The sequence below is a fragment of the Tupaia chinensis genome, unplaced genomic scaffold, assembly GCF_000334495.1.
Source record: "Tupaia chinensis unplaced genomic scaffold, TupChi_1.0 Scaffold000251_1, whole genome shotgun sequence".
Taxonomy (NCBI): Eukaryota; Metazoa; Chordata; class Mammalia; order Scandentia; family Tupaiidae; genus Tupaia; species Tupaia belangeri.
The window spans coordinates 1,190,046-1,210,184 of record NW_006159731.1 but is presented as its reverse complement, the minus strand read 5'-3'; the positions used below and the strand labels follow the sequence as shown (position 1 = coordinate 1,210,184).

Below are 20,139 nucleotides of genomic sequence, written 5' to 3'. Positions count from 1 at the left end.
GTCCCTCTCTATCTTTTAACTTGGTAAGCAAGTATACCTGATGGGTAGCAAGTCAGAGGTTGGTGTTGAAGGCATAGGTGTGGCAGCACACCTTGGGAGGTGATCTAAATGTCTCTTACAGGTACTCTTGGTCTCTTGCACACTAATAGGCTTTCTTGGATGGAAAGTGGTAGAACTGCAGCTGACACTCTGGCATTTCCATATATCTCTGAGTCACGAGGTAGAGGTTGCCTTCTTCCTAAATGTGTGGCTTTCCTGAACCGTGTTTGAAGGTCTGTCATATCTTTGTCTATGTTCATTCCTAACGTGATGGCCGAGTTGTTGAGAACAGCTGCTTCAGCTTACTGTCTGACACTTGGCCATCCTGGGACCAGCAGATGGTGTAATCTTTATGTCGCTGGACTCCTACATACTCGACCGCGGGTCAAGTCCCAGACCTGGCGGCTTAAACTCACACCAGGTGCATGTACTTGCATGCTCAAAATCCCTAGAGGAGAATGGAAAAGAAATTGCAGCGCGGCCATCCCCCTGGGGAGTGATTTCTCGCTTTCTGTCTCTCTCTGTCTGTCTCTCCAGCAAGCGCATGTGCCCTATACCAAAATCTCTCTTAAAAAAAAAAAAAAAGTCCAGCAGTAGTCAACTGTCCAGGCTATTATGATGCCTGTGGTGGTGTTACACTGTTGGAAGAGCAAGTACTGTCTTTATAGAGGTTTGGCTATAAGCACTGTTTTGGTGTGACAGCCAAGAACCTTTGGGCAGTGTTTTGCACCTCTGAGAGTGGAGTAATTCCTCCTGTGGAGTTGATCCTAGTCTGGGTGCAAACAGTTGTTTTGCTGTCAGAAGAGGACTGTGTCTTGGGACCAGCAGATGGCATAATGGATATATTGCTGGATTCCCACGTAGTTGACTATGGTTTGATTCCCGGACCCAGAGTTTAAAACTCATGCCAGATGTGTGTGTATATGCCCAAAATCCTGAGAGGAGATTGGAAGAGACGGGATTATGGCATGGCCATCCCCCCGGGAATGATTTCTCACTGTCTCTCTGTCTTTCTCTGTCTCTCCAGTGAGCATACATGCCCTATAGCAAAAATCTCTCTCAAAAGGAAAAAAGAGGACCCTGTCTTATTCTTTACCTCCTTACATTCTTTTTCTTTTTAAAAAGAAAAAAATTGGCCATCTATTCAGCAAGCCTCTGTTGAAGAACTAAAGAGAAAGGGGATGCTTACTAGGAATGGTGAATAAAATTCATTCAAGTCTCATGGTTTATCATAATTTATTTGTATTTTGTATTTTAGTCTTATTTGTATTTTTGACATATTATTATCACAGTGCACCTCTCTCACAAATCTTGGAATCAAATCGACATTCTAGAAATAGATGCTCTGGTTTTCTAGGCTTATGATGCAATTTCAAATGCATCCTGCCAGTTGTATTTCCTGCCTCCCCCCAAACTAAGAGAATTTGAGGAATTTGAGTTTAGGGTTCTAGCACTGCCCCTTCCCTGGACACACGTATCCACTGACTCCTCAGCCAGTTTCCTTTCTTTCTCTCAAGTTGCATCCTATTGGGATATAAAACAGGATATCCTATCTCCTGGGATGCCGTCTCATGGCTCTGCCTCTTTCCTTCCAAGCACAAAATCTTGGGGTTTAGTCAAGACATTTTATTCCTACAAACCACAGGATAAGCAACAGTGATAAAGAGAATTACAGATACCGATATGTTCCAAAGTCATGGGCAAGTTTTCCTCACTGAAACTTTAATGAATCTAGACACATGGTTCTTAATTTCTGTTGAGTCTCTGGTAGTATTTTCCCAGGGATGAGATCTGTCATTTTCCCACAAGTGAAGTCTGAGCTTTCCTCTCATTCTCTCTGCAGTACTCCTAGCGACTAATGGTGTGTCCTTGGCTTACACACTGGCTCAGTGAAGCTTTTTTATGTCTCAACAATCTTTCTGGTTGGGAGGCTTTTATTAGTAAGGCTTTGCCTCCTTACAGCCTATCCTGTACAAGTGCTGGGCACTCAAGAGTCTGTACTGCCAGAGCAAAGGATGAGGAAGAGAACCCAAGAGGAAAGCTCAGTGCCTTTGTTCATTCAGCGCATGTTTATTGACTACCTGCCTGTGCCAAGCTGTTTGCCAGGGAAGGGGACATAAAGTTGAGACTAATTTTTATTCTTAAGGATATCACAGTCAGATGTTGGAGACAGATAAGGAAGAGGCCATTGTAACAGTGCTATGTGATGTGTGGGACTAAGGAAGATCCTTCACACTGAGCTTCAAGATCTGGCCAGGGGGAGAAGCTGAAGGCAGCATCTGGGACAGTGATTCTAAGAAAGAGAGTAACCTTGGAGCTTGATCAATGAGGTTGGAACATACAAGGTGTGGAAACCAGGGGATGTGCCTGAGGAAAACTAGACAAATTTAGGCTTTTCTTTTATTTTTTAAAGTCTACTCATTTTATTCATGATGGCACTGGCACACGAGAGAGAAAAGTACCTTCAACAGAGCATCCGCACACCACAGTCTCCTTCCTCCAGCCCTCCAGCTTGTCAGGATTTTGGTTCACAGCCAGCGTGGTTAAGGTCGACCAGACCTGGGATCCAAACCCAGTGGGATCCTAGGATTGTTCATAAATATTGCCAATTTCTTTTCACTTTAGCAAAAGCTACAATTAAGTAGAATCTGTCTCTAACATCTGACTGTGAGATCCTTAAGGATGAAGATGGGTCTCAACTTTATGTCCCCTTCCTGAACAACAAACCCAGTTAACCATGTGGCTTCCAGTACTCCAATCCTGAACACTACCAGCTGCACCACCTTGGTTGGGCCTGGGTTTTATTACTTCTTTGTTTTGCATCTTCTTCATGCTAGATAAATCACATTTTGTCAGCTATCAGTTTTGTTTATACTTTTCAATTTAAAAGTTTTGATGGTGTTGGAGCCAGCAGGTAACATGGTGATTAAGGCACTGGACTCCACTGTTCGAGACCTGGACCTGGCGGCTTGCCTGCTCGCTTGCGCGCGCGCGTGCTCTCTCTCGCGCGCACGTTCTCTCTCTCTCGCGCGCGTGTTCTCTCTCTCTCGTAAGAGCACATGGCCTATAGCAAACTTAACAATAATTAATTAATTAAAATAACTATTTTTTCTTTATTTCGATGTTGATAACTTTGGTCTACTATCAGCCAGAATGATAATAAGTTGAGTCAGTGTTATTCTAGGTAAAAAGAATATTCATATGCATGCTTGTGAAAGAGTTGCTGTCATGTTTAAAATGGGAATAATATAATTTCTATATTACAAGTACTGATCTTTGCCTTATTTCTAATCAGATTGTTCCTTTATATCTGAAATCATTAAAATGAGAAAATAGTTACGTTGAATGTCTTTCGAAGCACATTCCAGACTGAGTTATAAGTCAAAACCTGCCAGTTTAAAGTTAATGCAATTATTTGGTTCTACGTAATTGTAGCTTCTGCTAAAATGAAAAGAAATTGGCATGTTTATGAAAAACTCCAGGATCCCATTGAAATGAGGAAGACATTATTTAGGAAGACAGGCAGTTATGATTCAGACTATATTTCGGACAAGATGTCAGAATTATTAATGTGCCTTCTCTTTCAAGTGACTAGTAGGCAGATAACATCTTTGATATTCATAAGCGCCTGAAGTTACATTTTTAAGGAAAGAGTTCCACCTACTGAAGGGAGGGTTGGGTTTTTTTTTCTGTTTTTTTTGTTTGTTTGTTTGTTTTGGGGGGGGGTTGGGTTTTTTTTTTTTAATATCTTCCTTCTCATTTGATTCCTAGAATCTTGTTTCACTTTGAATTCTTAGTTTCTCCAGCTGTGTGCTGCAGTTAACTCCAATGGGTAGCTTATGCCAGACAGTGATCCCCTCTTCCAGAGGATTAGCTAGGATGGCTGAGATTCTTAAAGGGAGTCTGGGCCTCTAAGACCAAGTGTCAAAATAAAACCTAAACATAACAATGATTTAGCAGTTTTTATGTTTCAAAACCTGTCATTTCAATGTACTCACTGGCCCAAAAGGTTTTTTGTTTTGTTTTCAGCTGGGTACAGGGACAGTGAGTAGGAACAGGCCAGTATGATGGAAAAAATGAACTATTCCAAGGAATAATGGAAGGAGATCGAAGAACACATGACCTGGATCAAGATCTAGTGGGGAGACTTAGTTCTCTGAGGGCAGTGTCAGTGCAGAGACTGTTCGATCACAACTTGGCAGAAGGTTACTGGAGAGATTTCTGAGATCAGATTACATAGCCAGTGCCCTGCTTCAGAGTAATCCATGTAGTACCTTTTTGGCAGTTCTTAACAACAATATATTACCTCATCAGTGAAAGGTTGAGAACATCAACATCAGCAAACACATCAGTATCAGAATTAAAGTGTATTATTTGAGAATTTTGCATAGTCATTTTTCATATATTGGTACCCTTTTATGTTGTGACTTAATTTATTGCTGGGCATCAGTAGTTTCTAGCTTTTTTAAACTACTTATTGGACTATGCAAGTAGAAAGTGATTTTTAAAGGAGGTAGATTATAGGCTAAGTTGATATACACTTGCCAATGTGTGCAGATTAACTGTACAACCAGTGAGGGATGGTATTCTAAGATCTCAAAGTGAAACCCAAAGAATATTAATTATAAGGTCTTAGAATTCACTCTTATAAAAGGTTTATGCTTTCTAAGCACATGTCAAGCTTGTGTCCTAAACACCTGATAAAATTAACTAGAGGTTAGTCACCTTTTTTTTAAGTACAGTTTGCCAGTGACATCTCCTGATACTTAAATAATGAATTTTAATTGGCTAAACAGCATATGTTCTTTGAAATCTTTCTGTTTTTTTTCTAGAATTATTTATTTTTTTTATTATTACTATTATCTTTTAATTTGCTATAGGGCACGTGCACTCACCACAGGAGAGATAGAAGAGAGAAAGTGAGAAAGCAAGCCACCAGGTCCGGAACTCAGATCACGGTGGGCCACATAGGAGTCCAGCACCTTAATGACTATGCCACCTACTGGCTCCAAAGCATTCTAGTTTTTGATAATAATACAAAGGCAAAAATATATCAGCAGTATGTATGTTTTTCTCCCTTAAAAATAACAGGATGGGGATACAAAGTAGATGGCATAATGGTTACATCGCTGGACTCCCACCGTGTTTAAGTCAACCATGGTTTGAGTCTTGGGCCTGGTGTCTCAAAACTCATGTCAGAGGACCAGCAGTTGGTGTAATGGCTATGTCACTGGACTCCCATGTAACTGACCATGGTTCCAGTCCCAGACCTGGTGGCTTAAACTCTCACCAGGAGCAGGTGCTTGCCTGCCCAAGATTGCAAGAGGAGAATGGAAGAGAAGGGATTGTGGCATGGCCATCCCCTTTGGGGGGTGATTTCTCGCTTTCTGTCTCTCTGTCTCTGTCTTTCTGGCAAGTGTGTGCGCCCTATAACAAAAAGCTCTCAAAAAAAAAAAAAAAAAAAAACCACTCATGTCAGTCTCATGTGCATGTGTGCCCAAGATCCTGAGAGGAGAAGGGATAGCAGGGTGGCCATCCTCGCTGAGAGATGATTTCTCGCTTTCTCTCTGGCAAGCACACACACCCTTATTAAAAAAAACTCTCTTCCTCCCCCACCCCCCCGAAAAAATGAAATGGTAACTTCTGTGACTGACACAGATTAAGCATTTCTGATACTATTATTCCAGATTATGAGAAATGTAGGTGTGTGACTGGTGAGAGCCCTAGCCTGGGGAAGTTGGAATTCAGACAGCGACATGTACACGGCTGGAACTGAGACCTGGTGGCAGAGCCGCCTGTTTCATTTCTCACTCAGATTGTTTGTTACTTTACATCTTTTTGACTCAGAATACTAAAAATGCAGAATGGTTATCGGCCTTTCAAGGAGGAGAAGTTTATAGCTCATTTATTTTAAAAAATAATAGAAGACTAGAAGAGTTCATATTTTTATTGTGAAGCATCTTCAAATCCATGCTTTGTTCTCTATTGTCCCTCTTGACCATTGTTTGCTCTTTCTGAGGGAGTTTCCGTAAGTCTCATACCTAACACTCACCCCGTTTGGTCATTGTTTTTATGATAGTATCAGCAGTCTGGTAAACGTTTACAGCAGTATTTCCAGCCTGAGTTACCACGAGGGTCTACAGATCTTCGTAGCTACCATGTAGATACAATGATAACATTAAGCAAGAATTCTTAACATCAGGAGCCACTTACAGAAGTGGCAAGTAATAGTTTTTACAACTAAAAAAGCGGAGAGGTGCTCTCCGGATTTCGCAGTTTGTAGGTCCCGTTGAGCGTTTTGCTTTCTGATGCCGCATCTCCCTGGCAGGAGTATTCCATTTACGTAGTGGTGGTACTACGCTGAATAGCTCTAGACTATCATTTTGATCTAATCTCATTTTGTAAGTTTTTACATTTCAAACAGGTTGTGAATTACTTAAGATCATGTCACTTATTAATGACCTGGCCCAGACTTGACTGAATTTCCAGACTCCCCAATTCCATTATTTTCCTCTGGTTCCGTGAAGCCTCCCACAGTGTAGACTAGTAGTAGTTTAGTGGCACATGCTTATTTCAAGCCTATGGACAAATAACAGAGGGACTACATTAGAGAATTGTATAACGAACAGCCATAAAACCTTCACCTGTATTTAATAAAGGGCAATCTTTTATTATTAACGTGATTAAAAGTGTGTGTGTGAGAGTGTGTGTGTGTGTGTGTGTGTGTGTGTGTGTGTGTGTATTTCTTTAATTTTGCCAGAGGGCACATGCATTTGCCAGAGAGAGACAGAGACAGGGAAAGCAAGAAAGAAAGCATCCTTTATAGGAAACGGTCTGGCTACAGTCCCTTCTCCATTTCTCCCTCCTTTCAGGATTTTGGGCACACGCACATATACAGGTGCCTGGAATGTTTCTCAAGCCACCACGTCTTGAGAACTTGAACTGCACAGCCAGCCATTGGGGCTCCAGCTGCCTTAACCACCATGCCACAGGCCGACCTGCGTGTACATAGTTTTTAAATAGAAATTAAGAAAGTGTTGAAGCCTCCTCTCTTCTCCTGCTGGGCCCTCTTCCTTCCTTCCCTGTCCTCAGAGGCAGCCTTGCACAGCCGTCTTCACATTTCACATGTCTGTTACCTTCTGATTCCAGGGGGAAAAATAATGTTGTATTTTGCTACTTTTCATTTGTTCGGCAAATAACATAAATTATGAAGCAACATAGTGGAGGAGGAGGATAGGGCTTTGAAGCCAGACAGCCCTAGTTTTGAAACCCAGAATTCCCATCTACTGTGGATAATTAATCAAGGTACTTAATCTTTCTGTAAGTTTCTTTATCTGCCCTGGGAAGGTGATGAGTCTCACTTTGTAGTATTGGTGAGACTTGGAGCCAGCACGTGGAAGCATCTAGCATAGTACCAGCAAAGAGCAGTGCTCCATACAGAGTAGCTTTAATAATGATAGTGGTAGTAGCAGTAGTAGTAGTAGCAGTCGTAGCAGTAGTAGCAGTCGTAGCAGTAGCAGTCGTAGCAGTAGTAGCAGTCGTAGTAGTAGTAGCAGTCATAGCAGTCATAGTAGTAGTAGCAGTCGTAGCAGTCATAGTAGTAGTAGTAGTAGTAACAGTAGTAGCAGTCGTAGTAGTCATAGTAGTAGTAGTAGTAGTAACAGTAGTAGCAGTCGTAGTAGTCACAGTAGTAGCAGTAGTAGTAGTAATTACATTTATTGTGTGCCTAACATGTACTTGGCACTGGCAAGTGCTGTTTCCATGTTAATTCATTTGAAAACTGGAGAACTGTAGGTAGGCAAAGGGCTTAGAGCAAGCATGGCACACAGTCATAAATATTAGCCATTATTTCTGTTTTACAGAAGAAGAAATTAATGGGAGGAAATCTGGAAAGTTAATGTCCTTCTAAGTTCTTTATGTTAACTCATTTAATCCTAATACATACTATTATCCTCACTTTCCAGTGAGGAAATCAGGGCACAAAGAGTTTAAATCACTTAGACTAAGTCACGTAGCTAGTGAATGTCAGGCTTTAGATTTGAACCCAGGAAGTCCAACTTCAGAATTCATGCCCCAGTTACTGAGCCACAGTTCCTGATGATGTATGTGATCTGACTTCTTACGCACTCCATCCTAGGAACATGTCTTTCCAGTTGTATTGTCTCTTTTGAGTAAGAAGCCCTTTTGGTTTGGTTGTATGTACAAGTAAGTTTCCTCATGTGATCCAACCCATTTAGCGTTCATCGAAATGATCCCCATTTTAACAGGTTTATTGGTTTGTGTGGCTATTGCCCACCAGTACCCTGACAGCCTCCCTGCCCCTACAGTGCTTCTCTAACTCCCAGTGTGAGCCTTACATATGTTGATGAATGAATTTGGTCGCTTGCCCTGTAGGCTTCCCTGGACAGCATTGCTTCCTCCATTCTTGACTTCTCCTTTAGTTGGTCTCACCATCTTTGCTGGACACTGATGCTGCTTCACGCACCAGGCTTTCCGTCCCAGTCCACCACTCTCTGGGGACTTAGATCTGGGCTAAAGACAAAATTAACAAACCATTTTCTGTATTTAAAAAAAAAAAAATCTTCCATAGCTACAGGAAGGAAAAAAAAAAGGCTTTAAAACATGGTATTTTTAAAGGTTTGGAGGAAGAGTTCTTATTTCTGTTAATACCGTAGAGCTCTGACACCGCGAAAACACTTGGACATCAAACATCATACTAAGGGTGGCATTACTGGTAGCTCTGCTCGTTACTGGATTAGGCCAGGCTCGAATGCCTGATGCCTACTTCCCTTAGGAGGATTCGTGCTACGAGGCTTTACTTGTCTCACTGCCGGGCTCTCAAATAATTCTTCTCCCCCATATTTCAATTCTTATAGGGTTAATTGTACATGCAGAATTTTGTGATAGCTTAAGAAGTCTTATAATGAGACCTTAAAGACAGCTGGTATTTGTTTCTTCTCTGAATTTAGAATTACTGACCGCTTGGATAAAGCTGGAGAGTCTATAGAGATGATCTGGTACAGATTTCTTATAGTATGCTCTAAAGAGTACTACTTTATGAAAAGTGTTCTGCCAAAGAGGATTCCCATGCCAAGTAAGTGTGAGGGGTGCTGTTCCCCTTGATGCATGTAGGTCTTTATTAGAGACTGTGAAATGTCCTACAATAAATAACCAGCTAATTCATTTTAGTGTTTCCTAATCTGTAGACTCATGTTTAGTATTATAGAACTTTTTTTTTTTTTTTTTTTTTTGCCAAAGCTGTGTCTAGAATATCTCCTTTCAACTTCACCAGCTGGAACTCTTTTTTAGTTTTATAGAACTTTTTTTTTTTTTTTTTTTTTTTGCCAAAGCTGTGTCTAGAATATCTCCTTTCAACTTCACCAGCTGCATGCATGCTAGTCCTGTTTATTAAATTATTCAGGCATCATCTCCGCTGTGGACCTCCAAGACCCCCATAGGGTGGAATCAGGGGTGGAAATTGCTCCATCCATGCAACTGCATATGATAGCATGTAATTTAAAGACTTTGGTGACAGCAGAGATGACACTGTGTTTTCTTGCTTCTGTTAGACCAAGTGTCTGGAGGGATAGGGACGATATCTTATTTATCTTCTGGTGCTTTACTTTTATTTCTCTTACCCAGCCTAGTGCTTACACATGGTAGGTATGCCAACATTCATGGAACAAAGTGGTTTGTTTGCATTAAAAGCAGAGAAAAGAAAAGCTGTAGAAGTCTCTCTTTCTCATTCTTTGCATCCCAGTTAACATGCTTTATACCAGCTAGGAAGTACTGCAATAATAGCTCTTGCATGGGGTTTTGGAAGAAATTACTCTGCTAGCAAAGGCTGGAGGAGGACCTTGTGTTCTAATTCAGTACTGTTACCTCCATTAACCTTAGAACATTAAAAACAGATAAGAGTTTTTATTAACATAGAAAGAACTTACCCAGAATGTTAAAGATCTAACTTTAAACCACTTTTCTTAAAACATGGGAGAGGAATATTAGGCAATAACAAACTATTTTCCGAAGTACTAACCTTGTTCATTTGACCTCTTAGAGGAGTTTTCAGTATTCTTAGAATAGTCAAACTGGACTGCCACATTTCTTCAAAGATAACTGATTTGATAAAAATGTAGTCACAGTCCCATCTGAGAAGATGACAAAGTGAAACATGCACCGAGCCTCCAATAACACTGACTTGGTATCTTTCTGCTAAAAACCGAAGTGGCAAAGGAGCAGCCATCTTTCTTTCAAATGTCTGGCTGTGCTGTGTACTCTGTATCAGTGCTCTCAGATAGAGGGCACGACACACTTCCTTGTGCAGCACTGGCCCCAAGTAGTGATATTGCAAGATTTGATCCGCTTCTCTAGTGTAAGATCTTACTAGGTTTAGTTTTCTTCTAGATACTCTCAGCTCTAGATGGGTCAAGTAGCACATAAGGGGAATTCTTGAAAGGAAATACACATGTAGCCAAATACCATTAAAAAAAATAATAAAATAAAATAAGCATCCTTTTCCTTGCTTACTGATGTGTTCAACAATTAAGGAAGAGGATGCTCATGACGCCCCTTTTCTTCCCCTAAAGGTTTATAAAGGTTCTTCATCAAGTATCAAAGACACAACAAAGGAAGGAATAAACAGTGGAATTTTTAGCACTGAATATCAAAAGAATATAAGCATACAGGATTAGAAATATTTGAGGCCTTCATGGGTTTTGTTGGAAAGGAACAAATTGGTGCCATATTGATCTTAAAGTCCCTCTAAAAACATTGGCTGAAAGTAGTTTACATTAAACCTGATAGATTTTTCAGGTTCCTTGGTGAGAGAAAAAGAAGAGTGAAAATTCTTCCTTCCGAGAAGATGAGCGGAAAGGTAGCCTCAATGGGAAATGATTGTTGCAAAGGTGATTACCTGATGAATGAGAAAAGTATTTTTGAAAAATATTTAGTTTAACTAGGAAATGTTCTAAGAGACAGCCAGTAACCTTACAGTTTTTGATCATCTTTGGGAGTAGAACAGCATTATTTTTCTGTCAGTAAGGTTTTCATGTATTTTGTAAGATGAATCACCACTCATACTTCTATGTAGTTCTGATCATTTTTACAATTTTTTTACTTGTCTGCATAAATATTACCAAGAAATGTTAGTTCATAATTTATGACAAGTCAGTGGATTTCATTGAATTTGAGTCTTAAGTCTTTGTAGAACTATTAATAGTAACATGTGGTTTCATTTGAGTCTTAACTTCTTTTTAGCCTACACATAAGAAGTGTCAGCTTGAAGAAATACCTTTTTTATCCTAACCTGCTTTTTTGAAAAAATAACTTTATTACTAGTCTAGGAGTTTTATTTCCTTATCAACCTCACTTGGTTACTAACTTCATTCATCTCCTCTCCTTTAGTGTACTTCAAAACTCTTGCCAATTTTAATAGTCATTTCATATTCTTGATCTTCTCTTCGTAGCTACTTTGACCTAGTCACCCGTACTCCCTCCCCCAAATTCTAGTGTATCTGATGTATATTTATTTGACTTGTCTGAATTATATTTTCCTCTTGATGAGTTTTAACTTTTGTTGCATTTTAACATTTTATTGACCTACCTATATATGTATAGGATGAATTATACATAACTCGTTTCACTCTTACATAAATTTGTTGGTTTTTATATCCATCTATTAACACATCTAGAAGGAAGAATTGTTCTTTTCCCAGATTTGGCTAAAACATCTCAGTTCCATTATTGAGTAGTACCATCAGCAACGCATATGAGACTGATTTGTTATAGCACGTTAATAACTTCATCATGGTGGCTGGTAGAGGAATATGCCTGCTCCATTTCTGAGACAAGAAAACACCTTAATCAAGCTTTTACACTGCTGCTTTCTTTTCTTTCTGGAACTAGGCAGGTATAATAGATAATATTTTTGCACTGTGCAAGGGAGTTTAAAAAAGTAGATGGGAAAGTGGAATTAAGTACAAATTTATTTTGGTGCAAAACAAATTTGAAACTCAGCATAGTTTTTTCATAATACTCATTTTCTAAGACCTTTTTTAAGACCTCTTTTTTTGTTTATTTATCTGGGTTTCAGCTGCAGGAAATGCAGCCCCTTTAGTTGGATATATTTTTCATGTGTTCGTCTGAAGTCTAACTTTGGTTTTTATCTTAAATATGTCAATAACTTTGGAGGCTATTGAAGTATATCCAAAATGTGTCTATGTTAATTTTATGAGATTTATTTTCCCTATAAGGAAGTTTAATAACAATCATATTTGAATATTCCTGTGAATGTTTGTGATCAAGAAATACACCTTTTAATCATGAAATAGTTTTAAGTAGACTTCAGCAAAAGAAGCAGCTCATAAAAGAAGAAAAACTATTGGATTGTCAGGAAAGTCATGGCACATTTTTGCTTAGAAAAATACATCATGACTTTCCTGACAACCTAATAGAATTTCTCTCTTTGCTTATTAGCGTATCCTCTACTCATGATAATAGTGCCCTAATCTATAGTTGCCAATATTCTACGTATACATTATTTTATATATTCGAATGGTATCTGAAATTTGTAGCATACTGAGTTAGAGTTGCCAGTAATAATTTACTTAGTAGTCCCTTAGAATTTATTTAGTATTCTATAGGATGCCAATCACTTAAAATATATTAAATATATTCATACACTTTTTAAAGTTTTTACTAATTTTATTCATAAGAGAGTACCTATGTATACCTGAGAGAAAGCGAGTCAGGCAGGCACCCTCAGTAGAGTGTTGCCACACTGCAGTCCCCTTTCCCCAGCCCACTAGCTCATCAGGATCTTGGGCTTCTGTGCCCAAGACTTGGGCCCAGCTTCCAGCACGGCAGTCCAGCATGCTACTGCCCGTGCCACTGAGGCTGGGCTAGTATTCGTACTTTTCTAACATATGAGGGTACTTCAGAAAGATTTAGAAAAAATGGAATTGAAGTACAAGTTTATTTTGATATAATTTTTTTTAATCCATGCAGTTTTTTTAATAATATGTGTTTCCATAAACTTTTCAAAGACCTCTTGTAGGGGTCAGAAGTAACTGTGCCAGCCCCAGTGGTACAACAGTAACACAGTGCACCACAATGCTGAGGCCACATGTGTAGGTCTCAGGTTTTTTAGTGGTAATTGACAGAAAAAAAAAAAACATACATTATTTATAGAGTTGCTACTTTTACATGCACAACTATTACTGGTCAAATAAAATCTTGAAAAATTAACAGAAGGGTTTTTTTTTTTTTTTTTTTTTTTTTTTTTTGGGGGGGGGGGTTTTTTTTAAAAGCACCGCGCATTAAAAGAGAGAGAGACAGAGAGATAGAAAGCAAGAAATCACCCCCGGGGGGGTGGCCACGCCACATTCCCTTCTCCTCCATTCTCCTCCCGGGATCTTGGGCACGCACGCACACGCGCCCGGCGTGAGTTTAAGCCGCCGGGTCCGGGACTTGAACCGCGATTGACTACGTGGGAGTCCAGCGACATAGCCATTACACTAACTGCTGGTCTCCAAGGTTTAATTTTTTTAAAAAAAGGAATGGTTTGATACTGGCTAGTAGCTCCCTATCTTTTGTAAATTCCCATGACTATTTGCACAATGATTGTTAACCCAATTTTCCACAGATTTCTAATTTAGGAATAGGAAAACCTTTTGAATATTCTTCCTGTTCTCTTTGAAATTGTTTACATGTCCCCAGAGCCATAATTTGTGGTAGAACTTAGGGGTTGTTAAGGTCTGTGTGTCTCGACTCTCAGTGACGGTTACAAGGTCTGCACAGTGTTATTTCCTAGATGTTTGTTGAGAAATGATAACCAGCTACACTGACTCTGAACCACCCAGTGCTTATGAAGCCCATGGCATCTATTGCTCCCGGTGTTTTGTTCATAGCTGCAGGACAGGACACTAGAAGGGGCCCTGCCCTCGAAGGACTTGTACTTTGTCTAGGGCAGTGAGTGACTGCATGTTTGCAGTTAGGATTATCCAATAACATACTGTTTGGATTTAATTTTGGTTAATTTCAGATATATTCATTGTTTATGAGTTCTACTCTAATTCTTGCTGGAGAGTACTTTGAATTTTAAAACTCAAATGGGGTGGTATTTTAATAGAATGTAGTATAGGGGCTGGCAGGTGGCATGGGGATTAAGGTGCTGGACTCTCACATGGCCAACACAGTTTGAGTCCCGGACCTGGCGGCTTACTTTCTTACTTTCCCTTTCCCTTTCTCTCTGTTTCTCTCTAGTCAAATTAAAAAGAACTATAATAATAATAGCAAATAAAATTAAATAAATAATTCCTTTTAAAAACAGAAGGTAATCTATGATTTTAGCTAAGTGAATTTATAGTATATATGTGACAAGTAGAATGTTTATAAATATGAATCAATCAGAATTACTAAGGTCATATTGAACTGCTTGTATTTATTAATTATAATTATATTAATGCTTTTTAAAAAAAAAATTTAGAGCAAGATTTTTGCTATGGGGTGCATGTGTTTGCCAGAGAGACAGAAAGCGAGAGAGACATCACCCCCCCAGGGATAGCCATACTGCAGTCCCTTTTCCTCCATTCTTTTCCTGGGATCTTGGGCACACTCATGCCCTGCATGAGTTTTATGTCACTGAGTCCAGGACTCAAACTGCGTTTGACTCTGGGGAGTCCAGCTATGTAACCATGACACCATCTGCTGGTCCCTATTAATGCCTTTCTTATTTGGCTTCTATAATTACTTAATTTTTAATGTAGTTGACCATAACATCAGCTTTTCTAGGATGAATTTTATGCCTGTGTTTTTCAGAGGGCTAAATAGGGAGGTTTGCATGCAACATTAGAAATAGTTTCCCCCCACTGATAAAAGATTTCTGATGTGTTGATAGAAATTCATTGTATAATAAAACTGATTATACCCTATCTATACCCATATTAAGAAATCAACATTCCTTTGTTGTCCTAAAGAGCTCTTGATTATATGAGGAAAAAGTGCAGTATTTTTTTTTTTTTCATTTTAAATAAATAGGAGTTGTGCCATTTTTCTCAAGGTTGAACATGACTGAGTATAACCTAGAATAAATTATTTGGGGAACTAGCTTTTCATAATGGATCCATTTCTTATGTTTCTAATGTAAACTTAGCTAAGTTGTAAATGTTGCATTATATGAAGTTTTGGGGGTTGCCCAAAATTATTTCATTCTCACCCAGAAGACTGAAAAGGCCATCAACTGCTAATGACAGCATATTCCTGGAGAAATTTATTATCAAATAGAAAACAGAATTGTCCCAGTATTTAGTTACAGATTTTTTGTTTTTGTTTGCAAATGCCATAAGTCCTAAATCAACAGACTTTTAAAATTTGTCTTTATTTTTCTTTTGTCCTGTAAGAAACACAGACTATGAAGTCATTTTATATGAGTTTAAATCCTGCATTTTTTACACATATAGACCATCACTTTGAACATGTAACTTCTCTTGTCTTCTTACTCTTCTTTAAAATGGGGTGAGAAGAGTCTCGCCTCCTGAGAATTGACTGAGATGACCCATGTGGAGATGTTGGCACTGTGACTTGTACCTGGGGAGTGATCATTAGCCTGTGTTTCATCATTCTCTCCCCATCCTTACCAAGTCATCCTTTGCTTGCCGTTTTTCTGTAAACTTGTATTTGATTTTAAGGGTCCTGCCATGGACTAGTATTATTTTGGAAGGCAGTTCCTGCCTTGCTCTCTTCTCTCCTGGGTAACAAAGCCCATGGGTTTGGTAGTGCATGAATTTCTCTTGGTATGAAGACTTCACAAGTAGACCTCAGTCGAATGGCTCTGAATTATGCCTGTCCCAAATAAGCTGACACACTATTTTCCAGGGTTCCTGGAGATTTTTGGAAACCGAAAAAAATGGAGATCTTCTCTATATAGAGTTGTCCATAATGTAAACTGGGATGAAAATTCTTATTTATACTGAGGTTAAACCTCATTAATCTCCAGAAAGGTTTTATGTTATTATAGTCTTAGTTGTTCTTCTTATAGTGAAATACTCTACTAATTAATAGAATTAATGTGCTTCTCTAATTCTTGTAGTAAAATGGTCACCATTGTGAAAACTTCTAAAACTTGTTTGTATCATTAATAAGTAGTTATCAGCATAGGTATCTGAGTGCTGAGTTCTTATAAAAACAAAATTAGATTTGCCAGTGGACTATCATAGCAAGAAAGAGCTGAGGCTTTAGAGTCAGACCTGCAGGGGTTTGAGTCTTGGTTCTGCTACACACTATGTGACCTGGGCACCTAACCCAGTCTCACCAAGCCTTGACTGGTGCAGCTCACAGGGAAGTTGTAGGGAGGAACAAGTTAATACATGTAAAGCACCTAATACCTTGTCTGGCAAGTAGTATTAACTATTTCTATTATAGCGTAGACTGTCGGTTATTTTTCCGTATCACTAATTATCAACATGCTAATGACGAACCATTAAGAAATAACTGTAAAAAAAATGATTGTGGACTTAATAGGATTCTATATTTGAGTATTTATTGACTGTCCATCGTGTGTCAGGCATTGTGTAGAACCAGGGTTTTGCCGTTGGTGGTTTTCTTAATTAAGGTTTTTGCCATACGGCATATGCGTTCACTGGAGAAAGACAGAGAAAGTGAGAAAGCACCCCCCAGGGGGATGGCCACACTGAAGTTCCTTCTTTTCCATTTTCCTCCAGGGATTTGGGACACACATGCACATGTGCCTGGTGTGATTTTCAAGCCTCCAGGTCAGGGACTCCAACATAGTTGGCCATGTGGGAGTTTAGTGCCCAACCACCACTCCACCTGCTGGCCCCCCAGAACTAGTGTTTTAGTCAGGTTCTTCAGAGTTGCAGGGAACAGAGAGGTATTAGAGCTTATTTCATGGCAAAGTAAAAAATCTGTGAACCAGTTTCATCCATCGTGGCAGATACACGTGGCCGCTGTAGACCTGCTCATTCATCACATAGGGTGGGATAAACGTAGCCCTAGGGCCTAAACAGGTGGTGTGTTGGTAGAAAAGTATTTAGTGAAGGCACATGAGATGACAAAGCGTAGTGAAGGCAAAGAGTATTCCTGGTAGGGAAAAAATGTATTTGTAAAGACAGATGTGAGATACCTTGATGTACTAAGGAAGGAAGTATTTTAGTGCTGAGAGAAGAGGACGCTGGTTGGCATTTAGGGACTTATAGAAGAAGAGAGTCTAATTTAGAAGAGCATTTCTTTAGAAGAGAGTCTAATTTATGGCACAATGAAGGTAGTAAAACAATGAGACCCAGAAAGAGAAGGAAATGATCTCATAGAATGAGAAGGGGAGATCTACAAGAGAACGAGAGAGCAAGAATGAACAATCAACAATGGCTGGCACCACCATGGGCCAGATAAAGGGAGGACCAACTGGCTCGTCTCAGAAGGCACCATGGAAGCATCTCAGATTACCAGGTGAATTCCGTAGGTCTCGAAGGAGCTTCAGACTAGAAACCTAACCTCAGAGGAGAAAGGATCCTTAGAGGTCTAGGTCAGTCACAGATTTATTCTAAGGAATATTTAGAATCATCCCTTCCCCTCCCAAGAAAGAAATCTCATTATTCCTAAATAAATAGGAAAGGAAGATAAAGCCTTATCTATAACAATACTTACGTTTTTCATATTTATCTGACTAAAATGTATATGCTTATTAGGGGATAATTTCCCAAAACACATTGTTTGCTTTGCTAAAAATCCGTTTTTAAAGTCAGAAATAAATGTTATTATTTTAGCTAAAATAACAGATATATTTATAGGTGTATTAGATATGACCAGAAAAAAAAAATCCCTCAAAACAATTATGTTTAACCAACATGAATTAGAGATGGCTTCTGTCCCCCGGTGACTTTGCAGCTATCTCTTTAGCTTTGATTAAAAAATAAATAAAAATAACAACCAAAAAGTGTTTATTTCTGCTCTAGCCATAATAGTAACTAGATAACAAGTCAGCTGTATACACACACACAGACACATAACCATATTATATCTGATATGAAGATTATATGTTAGGATTATAACAAAACAATACAAGTATACAAGAAAAACTTGTTTTTCTTCCCAGTTTGGTTTTCATTTCAGAGATGAATGAAACTGAGTAGATGTAATTTCTTCTTGGCAAGTAGAAGAGGGTTTACTGTATATTTCATTGGTTTTAAGATCTCATTGGTTGTAAATTGTACATTATTTTATATACCATGAAGAAAAGAAATATAAAACCTCCTTAAATACAATATTTGATTATAAAAGGCATTCAAATGTTCAGCTGTTAAAGTGTGAAAAATACACATTTTAGAATGAATGATATATGGTGTATTCTATATGATAGATAGTGTACACTATAAAGAGACTAAAGAGAACACTATATATTTGCTGATTGATTAAGGAATGATAAAATTATAGTGAGTGACATCTAAATTCCAGTCTTAATTAAATACAGAACTATAAAAAGATGAAATAACACAAGTAGTCATTAAATTTTTAAACTAGAAGGCCATAGAACTTTCAAAGATGTTAATAAATGATCATTTGTTTAATATAGGCGTTAATGTTCATTCTGAACCAGACATCATCATGATCTCCTGAGAGAGGGAGGGGTAGTTTGCAGATTGCAGTGAGCACTTGTAGGAAAAGTGCAAGCCTGTGATAGACCAGAACTGGGAGCTCCTCACTGGGACTGTGACAATCTCTGAGGAGCTGAGGCAAACCTAAAGCAAGAGTGGGTAAATTAGGCAGGAGGAGGCAGAGGGAGAAACAACCTGTGCTTAGGTCCTGAGCAGGAAAGACTTTGGATTTTTCGAGGCAGTGAAACAAGCAGAAGAGTAGGGTGTTGGGCCTAGGTCTGGGTCTTGGTCTCGTTGACATGAGTGATGGTGCAAGGTCTCGTGGCTGAGCTAAACATTGCGGATTTTAATCTAAGCCCGGGGGAAACTACTAGAGCACTGTAGTGGGGGAAGTGACTGGCTGCTCTGCAAAACCTCCATTGGATAGGAGAAGTGAAGAAGCCCATGTAGGAGCTTGTTAGTTCAGTCCAGATAAGTTGTGAATGGTGATGTTTTCTTGAGGCTATGTGACCAGTACTTTCAGGAATTTTAATTAGTGTACATTTCTACCTAGCATTTTCATTTCTGGGTGTTTAGTCTAAAGAAATCTTAGATATGTACAAAAATTCACCCACTAGTTTGCTCATTTCTATTATTTATAATAAGAACAATTCATTGAAAAGATTGTAGTATTTTCAAACAAGTAGAAAGGGAAGAGGCAAATCTCTGACTTAGGGAGGCCATGTCATCCAGGAAGATTTGTTTAGACAAGGAGAGGCCTCTGTGTTTTGGGGCTGGTGCCAGGAAGAAAGACACTGAAAATATAGAACACAGAAGAAATGCTCCTGCAAACTAATTTTGGGGAAGAGAGGCATCTAGAACCAGAGGGAAGAAGTTAGGTATCTTTATCAGGGAATGCAGGAGCTTCTGGTATGGAAGCACACTGGGGCCTAGACAGTGGCAGGGCAGTCACACCGCCTGCAAGACCAGCCCCACAGGAACGTTCTGAATTCACATCCAGAGACCACCTGAACATGTTGGGTGCTCATGTACCTGTGATCCCTGGCTGGCGGAGGCTGGAAACGGATCACAGCATGAAGACCTTACTGGGAGATTCTGTGTCTATCTCTATTGCTCATGGTAGAAAGAAACTTTTAAAGAAGGTACACTGCAGTTCCACTGTGGTTCTTATTTTTTGAGAACTAGCCCAGGAACCTAACCACACCTCACAACATTGTTGCTAGAGAGGGAAAGTGTTTGCTTTTTAAACTAGAGTCTTAGTGAATTTTTGATGTGCATTCGGCCCATAAATTCTGTTGCCTGTGAATCTGAGCTTCTCTGAGTAAGTGTTGACTGAGCAAGATTTTTCAGAAAGTTCAATGAATGCTCCATCCCTCCTTCCATTCCCCTCTCTCCCCTTCCCTCTCTTTCCTACCTCTTCTTTTCTCTCTGCCTTCCCCTCCTTTCCACCTTTCTTGTTCTCTCTTGCTCTCTCTTTCTCTTTCCTTCTCTT

At 39.2% G+C, this 20,139-nt stretch overlaps 1 non-coding gene across 1 annotated transcript; it reads left to right on the top strand.

Annotated features, from left to right (window-relative positions):
* Positions 1–625: 625 nt before the first annotated feature.
* On the top strand, positions 626–826 carry LOC114007904 (small nucleolar RNA SNORA74). Its single transcript, XR_003549478.1, has one exon. It is a non-coding gene; the product is annotated as a small nucleolar RNA SNORA74 (small nucleolar RNA).
* Positions 827–20,139: the final 19,313 nt, after the last annotated feature.